The sequence below is a fragment of the Epinephelus fuscoguttatus genome, linkage group LG12 (assembly GCF_011397635.1).
Source record: "Epinephelus fuscoguttatus linkage group LG12, E.fuscoguttatus.final_Chr_v1".
Classification (NCBI taxonomy): domain Eukaryota; kingdom Metazoa; phylum Chordata; class Actinopteri; order Perciformes; family Serranidae; genus Epinephelus; species Epinephelus fuscoguttatus.
Window position 1 is genome coordinate 33,133,847 of NC_064763.1, and position 21,542 is coordinate 33,155,388.

General features: G+C 41.2%; 1 long non-coding RNA gene across 1 annotated transcript in view; it reads left to right on the top strand.

The window, feature by feature from the left end:
* Window positions 1-1,823: 1,823 nt before the first annotated feature.
* Window positions 1,824-21,542, top strand: part of LOC125898398 (uncharacterized) — a 49,529-nt gene continuing 29,810 nt past the window's right edge. Inside the window, exons 1-2 of the long non-coding RNA XR_007450623.1 lie at window positions 1,824-1,888; window positions 10,637-10,698. This is a non-coding gene — a long non-coding RNA (uncharacterized LOC125898398). The remainder of the gene's footprint in view (window positions 1,889-10,636; window positions 10,699-21,542) is intronic.

Sequence of the window (21,542 nt, forward strand, 5' to 3'; positions counted from 1 at the left end):
GCAGAGCCGAGTGCTGGTCAGATTATAAAGCACGACTCATTGTCTGTAATGACTGTGATTGGTGTTTGTATGTCAGCTGATTCTGATCAGCTGGAGGTGTGCGTGACTACAGTGCGGAGTTACTGCGATGCCTCATTGGTAATCATCTCAGTAACTCCCTCACTGAGCTGATTTTATGTTTGTTTTATTAACTGTCGGCTGATTATATGAGCTCCCACCACCATCTGTCTCACACAATGTAAATATGAATGCTGTTATTCCTCAGCTGATCTGACTGATGACTGATGAAGTGTTTTTTTTTTCTTCTTCATTGTCATTCACCTCTATTATATTTCTGCCTGTTTCAGTATTTTTGCTGCTTAGTTAACTTGTCTTTTATCTAGGGATGCACCAAAATGAAAATTTGTGGCTGAAGCCGAATATTATTAAATGCTTGGCCGAATACCGAGTACCGAATACCGAATATCATTGTTTAGTTTTTCATTAGTTTTTCCAGATGCACCCCCTCCAGATTAGTGTTGTCACGGTACCAAAATTGGGATCCACTGTGTGATACCAATGAAAATATCATGGTTCTGAGTAGTATCACGATACCACAGCGAAAATGAGGCAGATGTGCCTTTTGTCATTTATAAAAAGATAAATCACTTTTCTATAATACATCAATGATATTTTAATGGAATAAATTACTTATTGACTTATTCATACTTCAAAAACAGCATCAATGAGTGATGAACATAGGGGGGATCAAAATAAAATAAATAAATGAAATAAGAATCAACCAGCCACCCTCCTCCCCTGACAAGTCCCTTCATAAGTAACGAACAGTCCCTAAAGTGCGATGACGTTTGTGGGCCGTTACCTGCCACTGAAAGACTAAAAGAGAGAAATGTGAAAGGCTCGTTTCTCCTCTGACACATCACGTACGGTCTGTGTTCAGCTGTCTTGGCTGTTCAGGTACTTCTGGGCAGTCATGACGTCAAGAAGAGGATATTATTGGAGCCGACTTCTCCGTCGCCGCTAAGCCGATGGCCGCCGTATTTAACAGGAATACATTAACGTTACTGTCTGTGACCCCCGTCGGTGGGATTCGCCTTTCGTTTCTGCTGCTGGTTGAAATCTGTAGGCTGCTCGCACAGCGTGCTGAATGATTTAAGCCTATTTTGCTCGCTCAAAACTATTTTTAGTTGCAAATGCGAGTGTCGTGACAGACGGATCGCCACACTGCCAACATTTTACTCCGCCTGTCACGGCACGCTGTTTGATTGCGTTATCAAAACACACCACAATTATTCGGCCTTGCTTTTAGCTTATTCCACCGAATACCGAATGTGTGTTTTTTTGCAATATTTGACCGAATATATTCGGTTACCGAATATTCGGTGCATCCCTACTTTTATCTGCTTGTTTCGGTCTATTACACTGTTTCACGTCTTCCTGCACTGACAGCAATTTGTCTCATTTACAGCAAACATTTGTGCTCTCAACATTGATTGTATAATATTGAATTATTAACAAGTTGTTAGTGATTTGGAGTTTGAAAATGACTGCATGAAAAGAATGCAAACTGTTGGCAACTCCGAACAAATCTGTCACTGCAGTAAACTACATTATCTTGCCATCTCTATAGCACGTTTTCGGACAAACGTGAATCTGGCTTGTTCATGTATTTGAGTCTGTATTTGCATTATAAGGCACAATTTGGCACATATTGCATTTTCCAGGATGAAAACAACAAGTCATCTTTGTGATTCATCTTAGGTGTATATGAAAGGTTGTTCAGAGTTCTGTTGATTGTATCTTTTGTTTCCTCCCCTAGTCCTGACCCTGCCATGCTTCCTCTTTACCTCCAAACCCGAAGGTGATACCTCGATGCCACCGCTGAAGGGTGAGAATGACTGAAGCACCCACACTGCTGTCTCCTGCACAGTCCTCACTCTTCATGTGCTGCACTTTGCCCTCCTTATAATGCATTTGCAATTATTACGGTTAGAAATGTCTAACACACCAGAAATGGAATCCATTGACTTACTACTGTGAAGAAAGATACAATCCATGGCTCCTTCCTGGGCGGAGACGCTACTACTCAAAAAGTCTATATGCATATGAGGTTGCTGTAGTTCAAAATAGAATATTTCATCCTTGCAGATATGGTAATGCGTCCATCATAACCATGAATAGCCCTCTTTACATTAAGAATTTAAACTATTTTGAATCAGATAAATACTAAAGGATGCTGATACAAAATAACAGTCCACTTAAATCTATTTATACATTCAGAATGTACTGTATGTGCTCAATTGCAAGAGCTTTAAAGGATGTACACATGCATCTTTAACTGAGGTCAGCTCAGGATTGCAGGAAAAGTTACAGCACATGCAGCTTACTTTCATAACATTTCATGCTATTATAAATGATTTCAGCAGATGACACGAGCAGGTAATCGCTCTTTCGGCCCCAGTGCGAGAGTATGACCCTCTGACCTCTAACAAACACACACAATAGAGTGAAAAACCTGTTCCCTCCTTCGTTAATCAAGCCACTTCACAGAAACAGCAGGCTGAAAGGGTCAGTGGAAATGAGGGCTCAGTTTTACAATCAGTTTAATGTGGCATGTGCTATAATAAAGATGGTGATAACGATAGGCCAGACAAAGACAATGGTTAGGTCATTTTGTATGTTCCTGTCCTGTTCATCCAATCTATCCTATCCAAATCTACCCCATCCTACGATCTGACAACACTGAATGACCTGGAAGCCGCAAAACTGAAACCAAATATGACTGGCAAGCCAAAACTACATCAAAACTTTGTACCTAAAGGCCCTAACACACCAAACCGACAGTCCGCCATGGGTCAATGTTGGGCCGTCAGTGAATGTCTGTTGCCCTGGTATTTGCAGTGTGTCCGGCACTGTGCTTTTTTTTGTGTCTGATTTAGTATGTTGAATTGCCTTTGGAGATGGTGGAGCCTGTGGGTGAGTGATATCACTCTGATTGGCAGTTCATCTCAGTGGAAGATAAGAGAAGCAGAAGTAAGGAAAGCAAACAAATGGCTAAATTTAAGAGGGCATGAGATTTGACATGTGTAACGTGTTATTTTAGGTATGATTTTTTTTTTTTAGTTATTGTGCTCTTTAGCAGAATTAGTTCATAATTGTTTGTGTCATTTCGCTGGTTAACAGGAAATTTGCTTTGTTCATTTGACATGTGGTTGTGTTATTGATAGAGTTGTACTGATACCGATACCAGTATCGGAAATGCCTCCGAGGTATTGGCGAGTACAGCCTATGACCAGTCTGATACCACGTAATGCCTCATGTCATTACGCATACGCACGCTACAGGCAAACGAAACGGAAACGGAGTTTAAAAAGCATTCTACCATAGCCTTTAAAATCTCTTTTTACCTGGGGCATCGGTGGCGTGGTGGGTGGTGCTGGCGCCCCATGTGCGGAGGTGGTGCCTCGCTGCAGTGGTCGCGGGTTCGACTCTGGCTCTCAACCATTTGCTGCATGTCATCTCCCCACTCCCCCCCCCCCCAAAAAAAAAAAAAAATTGTGTGGCTCACTTTAACCTGTGTCTTGATCTGTGTCAACACTGGATAATAATAATTCAAATAAAGTTTTATGGCAGTTGACAACAATTCATATCCCATCCATTTTTTTTTTTTTTACGTGCTGGTATCGGATCGGTACTCGGTATCTGCATATACCTAAGGCTCAGGAATCGGAATAGGTATCGGGAAGGAAAAAGTGGTATCGGTACATCTCTAGTTATTGCTAACGGCTAACGGGCACACTACTATTGGTTGTAGTCTTTGCGGTGTGTAAAAGTGCAACTTTTTGGCCAAGACACAGGCGACATAGGATGAAGCAACCGTCAGCCTTTGTCATCACAAGTTCTTTGATGTTGGTTTGGTGTGTCTGGGCCCTAAGGATACATTGTGAGTCCAGCTTTCTTGTGGATAGGACTGGGTAATATATGGATATCATACAATGGGACTAGATATCGTCTTAGATTTTGGATGTGGTAATATTGTAAGTGTAATCTTTTCCTGGTTTTAAGGCTGCATTAAAATAAAATTATGCAGTTTTATGAATTTATCAGACTGCTCTGGTTGTTTTATCATTTGCGTTTACCCAGTTAGTCATTATATTCACATTACTGATAATTATGTATCAAAAATCTCACTGTGCAAATATTTTGTGAAAGCAGCAGCAGTCAGCCCCACAGTATTGTCACAATATTGATATCAAAATATTTGGCCAAAAATACTTTGAAATTTAAGTTTCTCCATAATGCCTTCTCCTTGTAAAATAGTGTTTCTTCTTCCATCTAAAATCATGCAATCCAAGACAATGTGAGAACAGATGTTGCTTGCTCGCTCACAATGTTTAAAATTAGAACAGTGAAACGAGGAATTATGAGAAATAATGTGAGGTTCTAAATCAGTTTGACTTCTCGTCCCTCTCCAATGAGAAATTTGTAAAAATTTTACCCGCAAAACAATTCCCTAATCTTAGCCACATGTCTAACTGCGAGGCGGTGAGTCAACCAGGCTATCAGTTGCCACCGGCTGCCAGTGCCACAGAATAATCACCATAATCCCACCACACCAGCCATGGCAGCCCCAGCCAAGCTGCTAGGAAGGTGCTCATCTTTGAAGAGCTGGAGTCCAATCAGCAAAGGAGATGGGGGGTGAGGCATCAATTTACACCCTGTTGGGCTGCTCTCCAACCTATCTTGGATTGAGGCAGACTGATGGAAACAGAGGAAGAGAGAGATGCTGTGATGGTAGAGGCAGCTGCGGCAGTAGATTACATTATGAGAGAGAGGCTGATTGATACAGAAGGATGGTTAATTTGGACGACAATGGCAGTTATAAGAATAGTTTTTGAGAGCTGTGGGCACAAGTGTGTGGTGTGAATGAGTGTGTGGGTTTGTGTTAGTCAGAATGTGATCATTTCACAGCTTTGGGACTAATGAAATTGTTTGTCTTGTGTTTTTACAAGGCTTTCGTATTCGTACCTTAAACAGTATGTCACCTACTAGATGTGTCTCAGCTGGAACCTAAGGAAGAGGAAGGCAAAAGCCACATTCTTTATAGATTTCTTTTTGATATTTTGTTTTCCTCCCCTGGCATTTCTTTTGTTACCGTATTTCGACACAAGGCAACATTGTCAAATGTGCACTCCACTTAATTAGGTCCCTATAATGCTGGTGAACTAGTAACTTCCCCATTCAAGCAGGTTGCCATTTTGACAAGCAAGGATGTTCTCCAACAGTTCCAGCAGCTGTTGGCAGGCGTATATTTAACCCCACCTGCAGTTTGTTTGACAGTCTGGTGTTTTGTGTCTAAAACTAATCATCTTTGACTGTGAACAATTAGCCTGAGATGGAAAGTTCTCACAGAGGGTTGCTGTGCAAGAGCAGAAACAAACAGACGAAGCAAACCAGGGCTCAGTTTCACTTAAATTTCTTCCAGTCTTTAACTTTAGAAAACTAATCTCTGTGTGCCTGCCAGTTCTTTTGATCTCTTGGCCCGCTTCTTTCTCTGCTGGCTTCTCTTAGTGCCACCTCTAAGTGATTTATTTGCTGCTAATTTGTTGGCTTGTTACAAGCACATGGAGGCAGTGAGTCCTCTGTTGCCTTCTGGTTCAGCCTCATATCCAGTAAAAGTGAAGGAGGGAGATAACTGACAGCAAGTGCTGCATTAAAGGTTGTGGTGACCAACTGTGGAAGTTAATTTTCCAACTGCACCTCCTGTGATATTTGTTGGTATAGTCACTGTGGACTGTAGTCTCTGAGAACAGATCTGTCGTTTGCCTTGGATGACTGTGGGAGACTTAGTGACCTTTCATTTCTTAAAATACACTCAGACTTTGAATGGATGCCAGATGTCTCTCTTTCTCTCCGCAAATACTGTCTTAGTGTGTTTGGTGTGGCCACTCTTACGCTGCTCTTCACTGTTTCTCCCTTGTCAATTGCCGCAATTGAAGTGAAGCAGATTTTCAAGCTGTTGTACCTTGCCAACTTTATAGCTTGCAGACTGCTTTAGAGGACATCCTTGATGGAATAAAGTGAATGCTAAAGCAGAAGTGACAGTGACTTGTTTACACTGAAGAACCACTAGTTATCCCCGTGACTGCTGACTTCATTATCTGTCTAACAACTCCTTTGGGAGATAATGAAATAGGGTGTGAATCATGGTGTGTGTGAAAGAGAGAGCTCTTGTGTTGTCACTAAGACTAAAGAAAATCCTCCAGCATGAGGACACAAACTTTGATTCCACCACCTTTTCTGTGTGACAAGAAGATTGCTGCTGTGAGTCCAGTATGTATGCTCAGGTATACCTAATGTTAGGTCAGTGGATCTCAAATGTTTTTTTTTTCTATCAGGCCCCTGTTTTGCAGATAAAAATATTTTGTATGTTCTCCTCTTACCTCCCAAGCTATTCCCATGTAAACGGACAAAAAAACAAATAAGCCTTGTTTATACCTGATATTAACATGTGTCTTAGATGATCCGATCACAAGTGGACAGCGTTCGCTACAAGTGTAAATGAATGGCCAGTTTCAGTGTGATCCAATCACTCAAACCACTTTCTGAGATGGTCAGGGATGCATTTGACAAAATATCTTTTGTCGTGTAAGCGCTAATGCGTCCATGCGACCATGCCATTGATGCAGGACATGGTGGTTGTTTTGGTGACAGTGCGCTAATGCTCTATAGCTTGTCCATTTTACAATGAGTTGGGTGTAGTGTTGCGTGAATGTCTATCGCTTTGCCTGATGGAAGGAAATTATTGAATTCTTCTGACAGCAATATCTCCAGCTGCACCGACACAACAACTGATGTAACTAGTGAGCAGCTAGCGAGAGTGTGGACATAATAGCTGTGCACGGGGCCCTTTGACGTTCAACGTAAGTGACCTAGGCAGTAACCATATCTGGACACTAGTGCTCAGCTGGAGATGCATGATTGACATAGGTGAATTGCAAGCTTCTCAGCTGTCCAATGTATTCAGATCACCAAACTGCAGTGTCAACAGGCTCGTACACATTATGTGCTGTGACCTGAATTTGCAGTGTTATCTAAAATTAATACAAAGCTGAAACTTAGTAAGGAAATATTTGTGGCTGATACAGGAAACTACATCAGAAATAAAGTTGATGCACTTTACTTAATTGTATGCACATTCTAAAACTACAAACAGTTTTGGTCAACTTTGGTTTAAGGTTCATCTGGAGTTTTAAGTGTGAAATTGTGCATTATGAAAATTATGCATAGCTCAAGGCTTAGTGTATGATACGATTGGGAAAATTAAGTTGCCAAGTTAGTAATCTGTTTTATATACTTCAAAGAGCAGAGACAGGAAGGGACATGGTGAGAGGGAAAGACAGACAGACAGAGAGGAGAGAGATCTGGCAGGGATGCAGTGTTTTCTGTGTTGAGAGGTTAGAAATGGACTTCTCGTCAGGAGATGTGGAGACGCTTTGGGCGCTGTGCTGACTCTGATTTCTCCTTTTTGCAAGTTAACTCCAGCTAGCAGAGAACTTGCAAGGTGAGCTGAAGTGACAGCAGGAGGAGAGGCTTGAAAGAGTGGAGGAGTTGCTGCTGAGAGCAGGAATGGTGTGAGATTTGACTAGAGAGCCAAATGGTGACAGAAACTACTATATTTTAACTTTTTCTCATTACTGCGTGATTTTTTTCCGCCTTAAATTAGCTCTAGTATAATGCTTACAAGGTGCCAAGTAAGCAATTGTGTTCTTTTGACAGGCGGATGTCATGAGACCTCAGCATGTCATGAGATCCACAGTATTTTTATATTTTCTGTCAAGGGGGAAAAAGTGAAATAAAGAGCATATGTTGATGCCCTTGGGCCACGGCTTACCACAAAAATAAGATTTTAGACGGAGGCACACTGGAAAATTGCCTTACATTGACCATGTCTACGGCTATTTTTTGCTTAGTGAAGGGACAGATTTGAGGACAACTAGAGGGGAAACAGCCCATATTCACAATATAGAAAGTACCTGGAGAAAAAGACTCTGCAAAGAAAACTAATTGTAATTCTTTGTGTTCTGAGCTGAGTGGTCCCTTTAACCACCTTAAAGGCAGGAGAGCAAATCATATGCCAGGGGAAGAGAGTTGGAGAGTCTGGTCCAACTCGCTGGCTGGGTGTTTCTCAAAGTAACACTAGAGGACTTTGAAAAGACTTTGAAAATAGGCTTCTTTTAAAAGACTAAAACTTGACACTATCTCATATCTAAAGACAACCTAGGTTTGGGGTCTTGCGGGGACTTTATTTTCAAGACTACAACCAGATTCCTTGAGACGTTATTTCCCATCCTGCTCTTGTTAGAAAATATTACACCAAATTCACTTTGAGAAATATCACATATTAAGAATTATCCCTTACATATCCACAAAAGCTCATAACTCTCGAAACACAAGATAAAAGGTGTCATATGTCGACAATATTCTTGTCAATTCGGCATTAAAATAATCCACGAGGAAACTGTATTTGCATACAAACTTTACGTTTTGGCCTCAATTTGCTACCAGACTCTGTTGGTTAGCTGAGTGGGAGAAGACCATGGTAATGAGAGGACCATTTCAAAATTTAAGATTTCTCACTACAATAAGTGCCAGTTGGTGGATCAGATAGGTGCTGAATTAAACACAGACTTGTTCTCTCCACAACTCCACAAGTCTCTCTTTGTTTTCCACAGTCCAAGAGAACCAAGACTTGTTAAAGTTCTTGTGCCTCCCCGGGGTCCCCTCATGTCTACCCGGTCTGCTGCTTCTTGTTAAATGATGGAGAGAGTGCAGCTATTTGTTGTTGACAGTGTTCATGTCATTGAATTTCAGTATTTGCACGAGCCAAGACTAAACACTTATTATATTATTAAATATGTTTGATTATGTCAGAATGTCAAAATGAGGAAAAGACTGACCTAAGACAGTTAGGAAGGCTTTTTATGACCACCTTCCACCAAATGATCGAGATCACGAGCTTGCTAATAGACCTGGATCACTGTATGAATTCATTTGTTGCAAGGCTTGTCATCAGGGGATTGGGCTCAGGTGTGTCTCATTCCATGTGCCGATTGGATAGTACCCTCACTTCAATCACACCAATTGGCCTAGGAGCAGCTTGCGGCGCTGGTCTTAGTGCAACTCTATCTGGGCCTGCTTGGGGCGATTTCCGTAGTTCAGACTGATGACGTTCCCTTTGGGGCACGTATTACCATCTAATACTGTAGGGCAAACCAGTGTGGTTTAAGTTCTGTATTAGATGAACAGGCTGTGCTTTGGTGTGCACATGGATCTCTGCAGTCAATAGCAAAATCAAGCTGTGGTTCTGTGCCTCTTTCTCTGAAATGTGCCTTTTGTGTCCCTTTGAGATTGAAGCAGGAGGTCGTCCTAAAAATAGAACTTTTTGTCAGTGGTGATAAAAAGAGCGTCGTCCATTAGGGGGCTGGAACACTGCGCTCCTACAATATGTTTGGCATTTTACAGCCAATCTCTGTTCCTGAGATACCCACAATTGCAAGAATAGATGGGAGAATATGTTTACATGTGACAGGCTTAAATTATGTGCGCTGTATTTTAAAGGGCTGACTGGAAGGTCATCAGAGTGCAGTATCCGACAACAGTCAGAAGAAGATGAATTACTGAGGATGTGGAGGGATTTCTTTTTTGTGTAAGTGTGGGTGTTCATGTTTGTTGGATGTGTATATAGGTACGTGTGCATATTGGAAAAATTTCCCCATTTCAAGTGATGTAATCTATATTCCATCAGCGGTGAGGGCCCTTAGGTCCCTGGTTATCACACTGTTATGGGCCCTGAGCAACAGAATGACACCAATGTATAATATCACCCCTGTGCCCTATTTCTCAGAGGGAGAGACAGAGATCTCAGAAGAAATGTCTGTCTTTACTTTATGGCTGGATGTGAAATTTATATGTCTCGGCAGGTTGTATCTTTTTCCAGTTTAATGACCTCTTAAGAACAGAGGATTCCTGTCGTAAGCTTTTGTCAAACATGGAGCATGTTTGTCTTTGTTTAATTGAGTATTTCTTCTCATTTAAACAGGACATACACAGATTGATTTGCCTTTTAACCTGCATATGATGAATAAAGATTGGTACTGTCCTCTTCGACAGAATCCCATCAACTGTGCCACAGATCTTTTCTGAGGTGAAGCTGAATAGCTGTGTGTTACAAACGCTATGAGACAGATGACTTGCAGGTCTGCACAGTGAGAGGAAGTTAGAAATTGCTGGATGCTTGACTAACAGACGCTATTAGATACCACCAGATACCACAACAAGGACAGTTTTCAGAGCTATGATACTCGCATGTTCAATCCACCCCATTCTTAAAGCCTTTTTGTATTTGGGACCAAATCAAATTGTAAATGTAGCTTGATAAATAAAACGGTCCTTTTGATTTCAATGTATTTACCCATTTCTGTGCATCTTCCGCTCCATATCCTTCCTTCATTTACAACCTTATTTTCGGCAATGAATGTCTTAGCCAGTTTCTGCAGGGATGCAAGAGACTCTAATTTGCAAATACGCCTTGGTTGAACAGATTCCTATTTCCTGTCTCTTCTCTTTAATGCAGGCCTCCCCATGAAGCGAGTGACAGTGCAGAGGATCGGGACATCACTGCAACCAGGAACACAGGTGATTAACGAGTGTTTGTGGAATCGTGCTGAGAATATAGTTAGGATGTGTTCATGTGTGTGACTGTTTGCTGTGAAGGTGTCTACACTCGGGATGTGTGCACATGCTTAAGTGCTTATACATTTCTATTAGAGTCAACAGCCGTGTTTTCAACACATCCACAAGTCTGCATAAATGACAGCTGATTGTAGTGGGAAAAGATGGTATAGTACTTAGATGGCGGAGGAGATTAAGGCAGTGGTAACTACTTGCTCTTGAAAGGTACTCAATCAGTGTGCTGTATCTTAATTAAATCCTGAATCTAATCATTGAGTGTATTAATTATGGGCATATTTTCATTAGATAATGAAGAATTGTTCTTTATGAAAAAGGAAAAGCTGATCAACGCGAAATGTGTTTTTATTGGGGCAGAACTGGTTATTTACACATTTATAGACAAAAACTGAGAAGCAAAATTTAGTGGCGATCCCTGAGATATACCAGTCCACTTGCAGCGATTATTATCATTATAAATATTCATGATGTATATTGTGATATATGTTTTGCACTTCTCCCACATTGAAGTTTACAATAACTCACCCAGACATCTTCTCGCAATTAGTCGAGGTTGTGATGGTTACAAGGCCTGGCCAATATAATTGATGTACGGTAAAAACACTGATACACACACCAATTAGTAACAACATTAAAACCACTGATGGATAAGGTGAATAATAATTACTTCATATCAGTGCAATCATCTGCTGGGAAACTTGGGTCCTGGCAATTATGTGGATGGCACTTTACAGGCACCACCCACCTTAACGCCATTACAGGCCAAGTGCAATCCCAGATTGCAGTGCCCCCCCCGCCCAACAGCACAATACAGCATACCACACAGGGCTTGACAGTGTGAGCGTTTCACCCGCATTTGCGATTAAAAATAGGTGTGTGCGAACTGTAAAAAATATTTAGGGGCACATGTGCGCATAAAAAAAACAGCTGAAGCAGCCTATATTTTTGTCAATAAAAAAATATGATAATCTAACCGCAAATGTTGGAGGAACTCCAGCCACCTTCCCTCTTCCCTCTCCCTCGTGTGACACGGTTATGGGCGGTTTTCCAAGCCACTGTCGGCACAATGCTGCTGGGCAGGGTGGAAATAAGTCCTGCAGAGTTTCAGAGGACCTGGAGAATGGTTTAGGATAGTAATAACATTATATAAGATAATCATATTGCAAAGATAATATATATAAGATAATGACATTAAAGGCAAAATTAAATTGCAATACTTTTTCAAAACTTGATGATTTTACCTTTCTGTACATTTTGTATACAAATTCATTAAATAATTTTGCTTGTAAATGTCTATTTGCATCACGTTTATTACGGAAAATACATTATTTGATCAATTTACATTTTGCCCCTAAAGTTCTTTGTGCGCTCCTTACCTTTTCAACTTAGGAGCACATGTGCTCCTTGGGGAAAAAGTTAGCGTCAAGCCCTGCCACACTGCAAAAACTGCCAAGGAATGATCCAAGGAGCTCAAGGTGTCAGCCTGGCCTCCAAATTTCCCAGATCTCAATCCGGTCAAGCGTCCATGGGACATGCTGGTACCCTAGAGGTCCTGTGCCAAGTTCTATGACCTTTGACCTGTTGAGGCACAGGACACAGGATCTTTGAGGGTGTACTGTGATGCCTGGCACCAGGGCATTGTGCATGGATCCTTTGAGTCCTGTTGGTTGCGAGGCGTGGTACAGTACCAGCACGTCCCATCCACATGAACGGCAGGACCCAAGGTTTCCCAGCAGAGTGCTGCTTTGTAACAAGTTGATGAAGTTATTTACTTTATATGTCAGTGGTTTTAATGTTGTGGCTGATCAGTGTATAATCTTTAAGGTACTTCTTTATTTTGAAATTCGTGTAGCACATCTGTGTCACCATTTCGATCCAAGCACACCACCCTCCTAAACATTCAATCAGTGCTGGTGGCCTAGTGCCGGGCAGACAATGGCGGGAAGCGAAGAAAAAGACAATGAGGATATTTACTGATATCATCTCATAGTAATTGCAGGCCTCCGAATTGAATCTAATCAAAATCGTATCTTAGAAAACTCTTGTAATAGTGTATTGTTGTACAGAGAATCAATGTAATATTGTACTGTAATGCAACTTGAGATTTATTACCCTACCTGTTAATGTAGGGGAGGGTTTATTTTTATTAGTTCATGAACTTTGGTGACTTCACAGACTTCCAGTCTTTCGGGTATGGGCCTCTTATGGAGTGGCCACAAGCACGCCACCCACTGATCAGATCTTCCTTATTTATTCTTATGAGCGTTATTGTTCGCGCAATAAACAATACACAATGTGGATGTGTCTTTTTCTGTGAGGTCCTTTAGTTACCGAACTCAGTTTGGTCAGCTGAATGCGTCTGTCTTCAAAATCTCCTGAAGGTCCACCTTTTTTAAAAGTACCGTATGAAATACTTGATATTTCATGCATCAGCAGTTATGTCATCTTTACCTTTTTATTTGTGTACACTTACTTCTTCACTTGAATGGAAAAAGAAGTGGAAACCAAGAGACAAGTGTGCCTGAATAATTTACTGTAATGTTACAAAGTTTAAACTGTCTCCCCAAAAAGTTGGTTAAACTTGAATGTGCACGTTTTTTTTTTTTTATGATATTTTTTTAATATCAAGTGTCCCTGTAAAGAAAGACCCCCTCGCCCAATCTGCTGTGTGTATACTCTGTACTTCCTCTGAGAACATTTGCAGTTACACACTGACTGCTTATGGAGTCTTGCCATGGTGAAACTGCTAGAAAAGGAAAATGTCAAATAAAAATAAAATATTGCTTCAACACTGTATATAGTCCACTGCGTGCTGCTTACGTCGGTAAAAAGAAGTACTCTTATAAGTTTGGGTAGAAAGTTCAGGGCACCTTGGTTTTTCAAATCAATTCCTTGACTTTTTATATAAAAGAATGTGTGTTACAGTATAAGGCAGCTCTGCACTCCAGAGTCTCATAGCTGGATCTGTGGTCAGCGGACTCCTCTCTCTTATTCTGTTAAGTTTCCCTGAGATAAAGCCACAATCGATCAACTACGCATCCTGCCACTCTCCCCCATCCCTCCCCATCTCTTGACCTATACTCAAGTACGCCGGAGACTACTCTCAACTGCTGTCTGTGTTTGCCTCTCCCTCACTCCCAGCTTCCCTCCACCTCTCTCGCCTTTCTCCCCACCAACTCTTTAATGCATCATTTATTTGTTCCATTACCCACCAGACAGCAAAGCAGAGCTGCTGGTTATTGTAAGAACAGGCTCCAGAGATCAGCTCAGAGCAGAGCGCCATGTTCTCTAATGCTTGCAAATTCACATCAAGCACAGCAGATTACACGATTAGCTGTAAGATTTACTCACTAACGGGGAATGTTCTGATTGCAGAAGTTGCTGGATGAATAACTTTACCTGCTGAAGTCGTGCTGTGAGCTGAAGGGAATGCAAAGCAGTGTCACATAAACTGACATCCTCACATGCTGTGAATGATTGTCGCTTGTACGACCCATCCTGACTGCCTGATGCTTGACAGCTGAGCTCACATTCATCTTGGACTTTGCATTGACGTGTGCCTATAAACATGGATGTATGTAAATGTACACATCTACATTCTAAGCATGTCTTGTTGTTTATGTGGGAGTGTACAAGGCTGAGTCCACTTATCAGACTGGGCTCTAAGACTGAGGGGGGAAACAACAGGAAACTAAAGAGGAGTCCTTGCCAACCCTATAGGCGCTCTTCAGAACATTAAATAAATTCAAGTAGGTAGTACATCTGGCTGCATTTTTTTTTTCTGATGGTGGGTCTCTGGTCAATACAGTGTAATTCTGGGTGTCTAGTGTGAGTACAAAAAGAAACCCAATTCAGCACAATCTGAGGAGAAAGCATTTTTCTCATGATGATGAAACGGAGTTATTTCTGCCATTTTCTGTTTTTTAATCTCGGTGCAAGCAACTAATTATATACAGCTTCACACAACAAAACAAAACTATCCACAGTATTCTGTATTTCTGATCATATTTCATTGTGTTAGAACACAAAGCATTTTCTGATCCAAAGACTCAATTGCTAGGATGAAACAATTTGTCTGTGCCTACGAAAACATTGTTTCATGATCTGACAAGGCTACAGTCATTTTAGTAGGTTTGGGCCCGAAATTGACTTGCCAAAAAAAAAACAAAAAACAAAGTTTTTCAGCATAAAAAAATTGTTTGTGTTATCAATATAATTAATTTGACTAACAAATACCACCAACAACTTTTTTGCTAAATATTATTTTTTAGCCTAATTAAGATTTCAAGGTAAAAGCAAATCATGTTAGTTGTACTGAACTAATTGAGTTTGTCGGATTATAAAAGATTCATAGGATTGACTAAGTAATGCCAGAGTTGGAACTACTTAAAAAGATGCATGCTAATTGGTACTTTAATTTTTTAAAGTTAAACTACTGGATTATTTTTTATAGAGCGCTCTAAAAAATAATTCATGGGGTTAGCGGATAATGCTTAAAATATAGTATAGTATAAAAAACCTTTGTCTCATTAACATATTTAGCCAGTTGACAATTTTTTTAAATTTATTTATCAAAATAACACTACGATAATTACTGAAATTCAAATGGACTTGTTACTTCTTTCTTGATCATAGTAGACAAATGCTGGCTAGTCCTCAGAATTCTTCCTGGATATGATAACATTCTTAGTGATGCACAGCTCAGGTGAGTGGCACTCAGGCCCTCCCTCTTGTGAGTGTGTGTGTGTGTGTTTGAGAGAGACAGAGGGAGACACAGAGGTAGTGGAAGAGAAGGTGGAAGGTGGACTATTGTACGCAATGTTTGTGCAAGTTATTGATAACTTAATGTTACTCCGAAAACCACAGGACCCACTGGTCGACTAGGATATCACTAGTAGGGTTAACTTGGAAATCCAGATGCCCCACCCCCAGCAAATTTGAATTTGCTCAGCCCGCTGAATCGCCTATCGGACCAATCAGATCAGTCTATCTGACAGAGGTGGGCTCTGGGTGGGTGTAACATGATGACAATAGCGCTGTGCTGTAGGAGTCTAAAAGTAAACAGCCAAGATGGCAGCTGCTGAAGGACCGTGTCCATTCAGTTTAGCTTTGGAAGAAACATTAAGCCAACTACACTTATCTTTTTCCTTGAGAGAGGAACAGAAGACTGCCCTTGAAGCCTTCGTTTCCAGGAAGGACGTTTTTGTTGTTTTGCCGATGGGATACAGCAAAAGCATAATATATCAGTTAGCCCCACTGGTTGGCAAACAAATGGGACTTGCAATGATTACATCACCTTGCTTTTTGCTCTGATTGGCTATCGTACTATCCAATTGCGTGCAGCGGCATTTAATATGCCTCAGTTAGTGCCACCCCTTGTGTAGGAACGGTGTATCGATGAGGGCCAGACTCAGAATCTTTCTAGATTTGAGTCTGGATTTCCAGGCTATAGTAGGGTTGCAACGGTTTGCGATTTTCACGATACGGTAACTGTATCACAAAGTATGGCAGTTCCACGGTATCACAGTATATGATATTACACAGTTACTATTATTAATATTATTATACATCATTTTAGTCAGTGAATGAAAAAATACATTTTTTTTGGTTGGAAATCAAACCACTATATCACTGCAACCCTAATCACTAGTCACCCAACCTTACAGCGGTGCAATAACTGCTGTGAATCAATTAATCAGTCTTTCAGCATTAACTGTCACTGCACACAATGGCCAACAGTTCAGGCAATTGGGTTTGCTTTCCTGGAAAATAGACATTATTTTTCCCTCCTCAACATCAGGACAAATTAGTCCTGGAGTGGTGAGTTGAAGGATTTAAATTACTGTTAAAGTTAAAGGATAAAACTCGATGCGTTTCTTTTTGTAAATAACCTTTATCACTTTTCAGAAGAAATTACTGTCAAATGATCAGGCAATAGTAAAAGAGTAAAAACTGACGTGTTTTGATTTGAAGGGCTGTCGAGACTACAATAAATAGGCCTATTAAAATATATCTATTGTGTTTTATTGCTCCACTACTAATTTTTTACCATGGTGATAATGGGTACAATCATAGATGACATATGGCACTTGTCTTGTCCCACACTGTTCCACAGCAACACAAAAATAATATGGCTGACTGCCTTAAGGAGAGAACTGAAGCAGATATTTGAAAAATACCGGAAAAGTTACTTTCCCTGGTAACTTATTATTTTATGCAGTAATTGATAAAGTAATACAATAACTTTTGAGAGAAGGTGTGATTTAAATTGATTACTAATTTTCAGTAACTTGCTCAGTACTGATAATGAGGTCACCTAACTTCCTCCTTTGCTCCAGACCAACATGAGTCATTATTGCTGCGGCCTCTAGACAGCTGGTTAAGGGGAAAGTGAGCTAATTGTTAAAACTACCTATATTCAGTATTTGTATTGATAATGATTGTGAATTAATTTCCTGTAGTGGCTGTCACCCATTTTCCCTTGGGTTGTTTAGCTTGTGCATTATACTGTATGCATGTCTGTTGATTTACAAGCTGTGAAAAATGGATTGTAATGTTTGAGTTTGAGTGTTATGGGCTGAATTGATTAACTCTCTGCGGATGGTGGTCCTCCATGTATACCTAATTTTCCACCACTCCAGCCGAAAGAGTGCATAATTAGTTTTGTCTTAAGACGTGACAGAGACTTGAACCCTAATCAGTTTAGCACTTCTCTGCAGCTGACAAATTTCTATACAAAAAAAATGATAATGCTCTGGTGAGTTTTAGTTGTTTCACAGTATTTCAATTACAATAATGGAAGGCTGGAAAAAGCACAATGCTGATATTCCAGATGATGATTTCTGTGTAGCTGCTTTTCATAATAGCACGAAATGATTGGAGGCACTTTTCTGTACAAAAAGCTGCTTAACATTTAAGACTAATCATAATTTACGGCAAAAACAATCTCAAAGGTGGGATGGGATGGGGAATTTAAAGTTTCTGTTTTACTCTCCCTCACAGTCTGTTCTATTTTCTGTCATATACAGTGGGCAGATTGAGGGGTAACAATGGGGGGGCACCACATGACATTCCTCTCCATCCCCCGTGTCCAGACCCAGACGATGTCCTATACTGTCTTCTGTCTCTGTCTGCAAGTTGGTATGTCTTCTAGTCTAGCAGTGAAATTTGAAACTAGGCTATAAGTAAAATAATATAGAGAAGAAAATATACCAGACCCTGAAGCTGTTGGGGCAGATCGGCGCTGCAGCGATAGTTTTGGCTTGCTGGGAAGCCAGTGGAGCAGTGATGGAGCTCTGTGGCCAGCTTCCTGGCTGTGGAGCGCTCCCACCTCCTGTCTGAAGTGAACTCAGCGACTCTGTGGAGCTCCGTTGTGGGGATTAGCCAGGAATCTTTATTGGGGAGCAGTTCTCTACATCTTGAGGTCATGACCTTACATTTGGTAGGGGGAGGTTTCCTGTATTGATAAACCTGTTTTACGGGGAGCAGGTGCAGCTGGTGGGTGCAACCTGGGGTCAGAGCTTCAGTTTGGTATAAAAGTCTGTACATTCTGAAGGTTGTCAGAAAACACTTGGGTCTCCTCTCCATGCTGCATGCATTAAAGAGACTTTGGGGGTGGCTTCCAGGCTTTTGGGTGCTTTGCAGCTCTTCTGCCTCTTGCCTAAACACGACATTCTCACCCAGGTGCACTCTCAGGTACTGAAATTTGGCAGAGATGGATTTAACGTGAATTGGTACTTGGTAGTACCAGCATGATTCAGTTGGTACCCTTTTTAAGTACCGAGTTCTGTACTCAACCCTAGTGTCGACACACATGGGAACACAAACATGCACACATGCAAATGCATTTAGCCACACAAAGCTGGATCATCTTAAAATGCACCCAAAGATTTTGCAGATGCACACGTCCAGCAGATCGGCAGGGAGACTGGAGTGTGTGTGTGTGTGCAAGCGTTCTGACATTGCAGACAACTCTCATTTACTGTGTTCAAACAAATTAATTCAGCTTCTCACCCCTGAAACGTGGACACAATGTGCAATAACAAACCTAAGACCTTTACGCTGCAGTTGTTTGTCTGTGTTTGTGTGAACTTTGGCATTACGTCCCTGCATTCTTGTGCTTTTCCAAAATAAACACTACCTCAATTCCATTCAGAATTTTATTATTTGACATTAACGTGTGTGTTCAGGCTTTGGAAGCACAGTGAGGAAAAAAAAAAAGACAGCACAGGTCTCAGCTCATCTCTTTGACCCTCTAATAGCTTGATCTCTCTTGTAATAAGCCCCAGCATTGTTTACCCAATTAGGAAGAACACTCAGTGATTGAAAGTGTCTCCCTGTAATATCAAAGTTCCATTGTGTAAGAGGGGATGGGCCTGCATTTAATTGATAAATGATTAATAATAAGCAGTGTTAAATTATTTAGCTTCCTTGACTTAGTGAGGGAGGATTGCATGTTAGAACTACTTTTAATTGTATTATATATCATTCAGACTTGGTTTGGATGGAAAACTTTAGACTGCACTTACTTCTTTGGAAACAAAATGAAATATTTATGCTGCAGTTGTAAAGTGAAAAACAAACGGGGGACCATACAGCCAGATCAAAGGTGTCATGATTCAAGATTCACGATTTACATCTCTATTGCAAGAAACTTGCAACAGAAAAAAAGAATCTAATCCAGGTGACAACTAAAATACTAATTCACAAGCAGAATTAAAAACAAGCTGTCACCACTCAAACGTTGAATATCCAGGGTCAAACTTTGCATAAGATGAGTTGCTTCATTATGATGCCACTTGGTATCCAAGAAGAAGCCTACAAAGGCTTTGTCAACTTTCAGTGAAGCATCATGAACAAGTGGAACAGATGCTCTGAGCAGAACTAAAATTAGACAGTGGTATATTTGATAAGAAGTGAGGAGCAGAGCTGGCAGACAGTGATCAAAGTCAAACTTTTATCTGGCACGGTACTGCAGTTTGAGCGATGGGCAGTGGGGCTCATACCAGTATGGATGAGGGGAAGGAGCGAAGGAAAGTGAGGGAAGAGGAAAAAATGATCAAATATGCAGCAAATGGATATGGTGCAGAGTGAGCGAGAGGCACATTAGCTCATGAAACACAGGATGAACAGAATTTCATGCTCTTGTGCTCCAAATGTCATGGTGTTAGGGCTATGTATTTCCCTAAATGTCTTGAAAAAATGTCAAGATGGCCAGAAAAAAAGATAATTTTCTCTGACTAAGTTCAAAAGTCCTTATTCTTTTGTGAGAAAAGGTCATAATCAGAACGTTTAAATGCACATTTTGCCCCAGATAGGAAGCCACAGTGTTCCCTTCATGCCAAATCCTGTTTGTGATTTGTCAGCTTTAACGTTCTTGTCCATCCATCCCTCCATTTTCATCTGCTTATCTGAGTCCGGGTTGTGGGGGAAGCAGGCTAAGCAAAGCACTCCAGACGTCCCTCTCTCCAGCAATGCTTTCCAGCTCTTCCTGGGGGACCCCAAGGGCAGATGAGATATGTAGTCCCTCCAGCGTGTTCTGGGTCTGCCCCGGGGCCTCCTATCAGTGGGATGTGCCCGAAACACCTCTATCGGGAGGCGCCCAGGAGGCATCCTGATCAGATGCCCGAACCACCTCAGCTGACCCCTTTTGGCGCGAAGGAGCAGCGGCTCTACACCGAGCTCCTTCCAGATGTCGGAGCTCCTTACCCTATCTCTAAGGCTGAGCCCAGCCACTCCACAGAGGAAACTGATTTCAGCTTGTATCCATGATCTCATTTTTTTGGTCACTTCCCAGAGCTCAAGACCATAGGTGAGGGTTGGGAAGTAGATGGACCAGTAAATTGAAAGCTTTGCCTTCCTGCTCAGCTCCCTCTTCACCATGATGGTCAGCGCCCCCATCACTGCAGAAGCCGCACCAAACTGCTGATCCATCTCACGCTCCAGTTACACTCAACAAGACCCTGAGACACTTGAACTCCTTTGCTTGAAGCAGTAACTCAAGCGAGGGAGGGGATTGGTTGGGAGAGAATGATACCCATAGGTAACATTTTTGTATTATATTTAGTTAGATATGATGAATGTTATTGTCATTATTATATCTTTATAGATAGTTTTAATCCTCTGTTTTTAGGTAAATACACACAGATAAAAGGAGGAAAAGTAAAGATTTCGCAACATTTTATACCTGTATCACCAAACCATCTGAATTTAAAGGTGTAGAGAAAGAAAGACTTAGTGAGACATTTTTTGATCCAGAAAGGATAAAGACAGGTTGAACTGGCTTTTAGTTTAAAACATGCAGTTATGGTAATTGCATAGTTACAAGTGGTTGTCTGAATAGCTGCTTTGTCCTGTGTGTTTGGTGTGTGCTTTCAGTGGGGGCTAGGCTGCTACATGCCAGTAAATGATTAGCTTCGACGTAGACGGTTCATTAAAGAACACCTAAAGTGAAAATCTCAGTTGCCCATTCCTCAGCGAGGGGTAATTTGCAGGAGATGAGTCTACCATTCTCCATGTCAACAGGAAGCTAATTGTTGTTTGTTTGCTTTCTTTTTTTTTTTCGAGAGGATGTGAATACTTCCCTCCAGCAGGGCATTGGCAGCAGCGGTGAGATTGGGGAGGGGGACGATAAAAGATACACAAGCAGGGAGACAGAGTCAGAGAGAGAAAGAGAGAGAGAGAGAAAGGGCAAGCAAGATTGCGAGATAGTCATTATTGCCTAGACTAATGAGAAATTAATTACACCACAGCTGGCTGCGCAGACTGTATTAGTGGAGGCTGAACGTAGG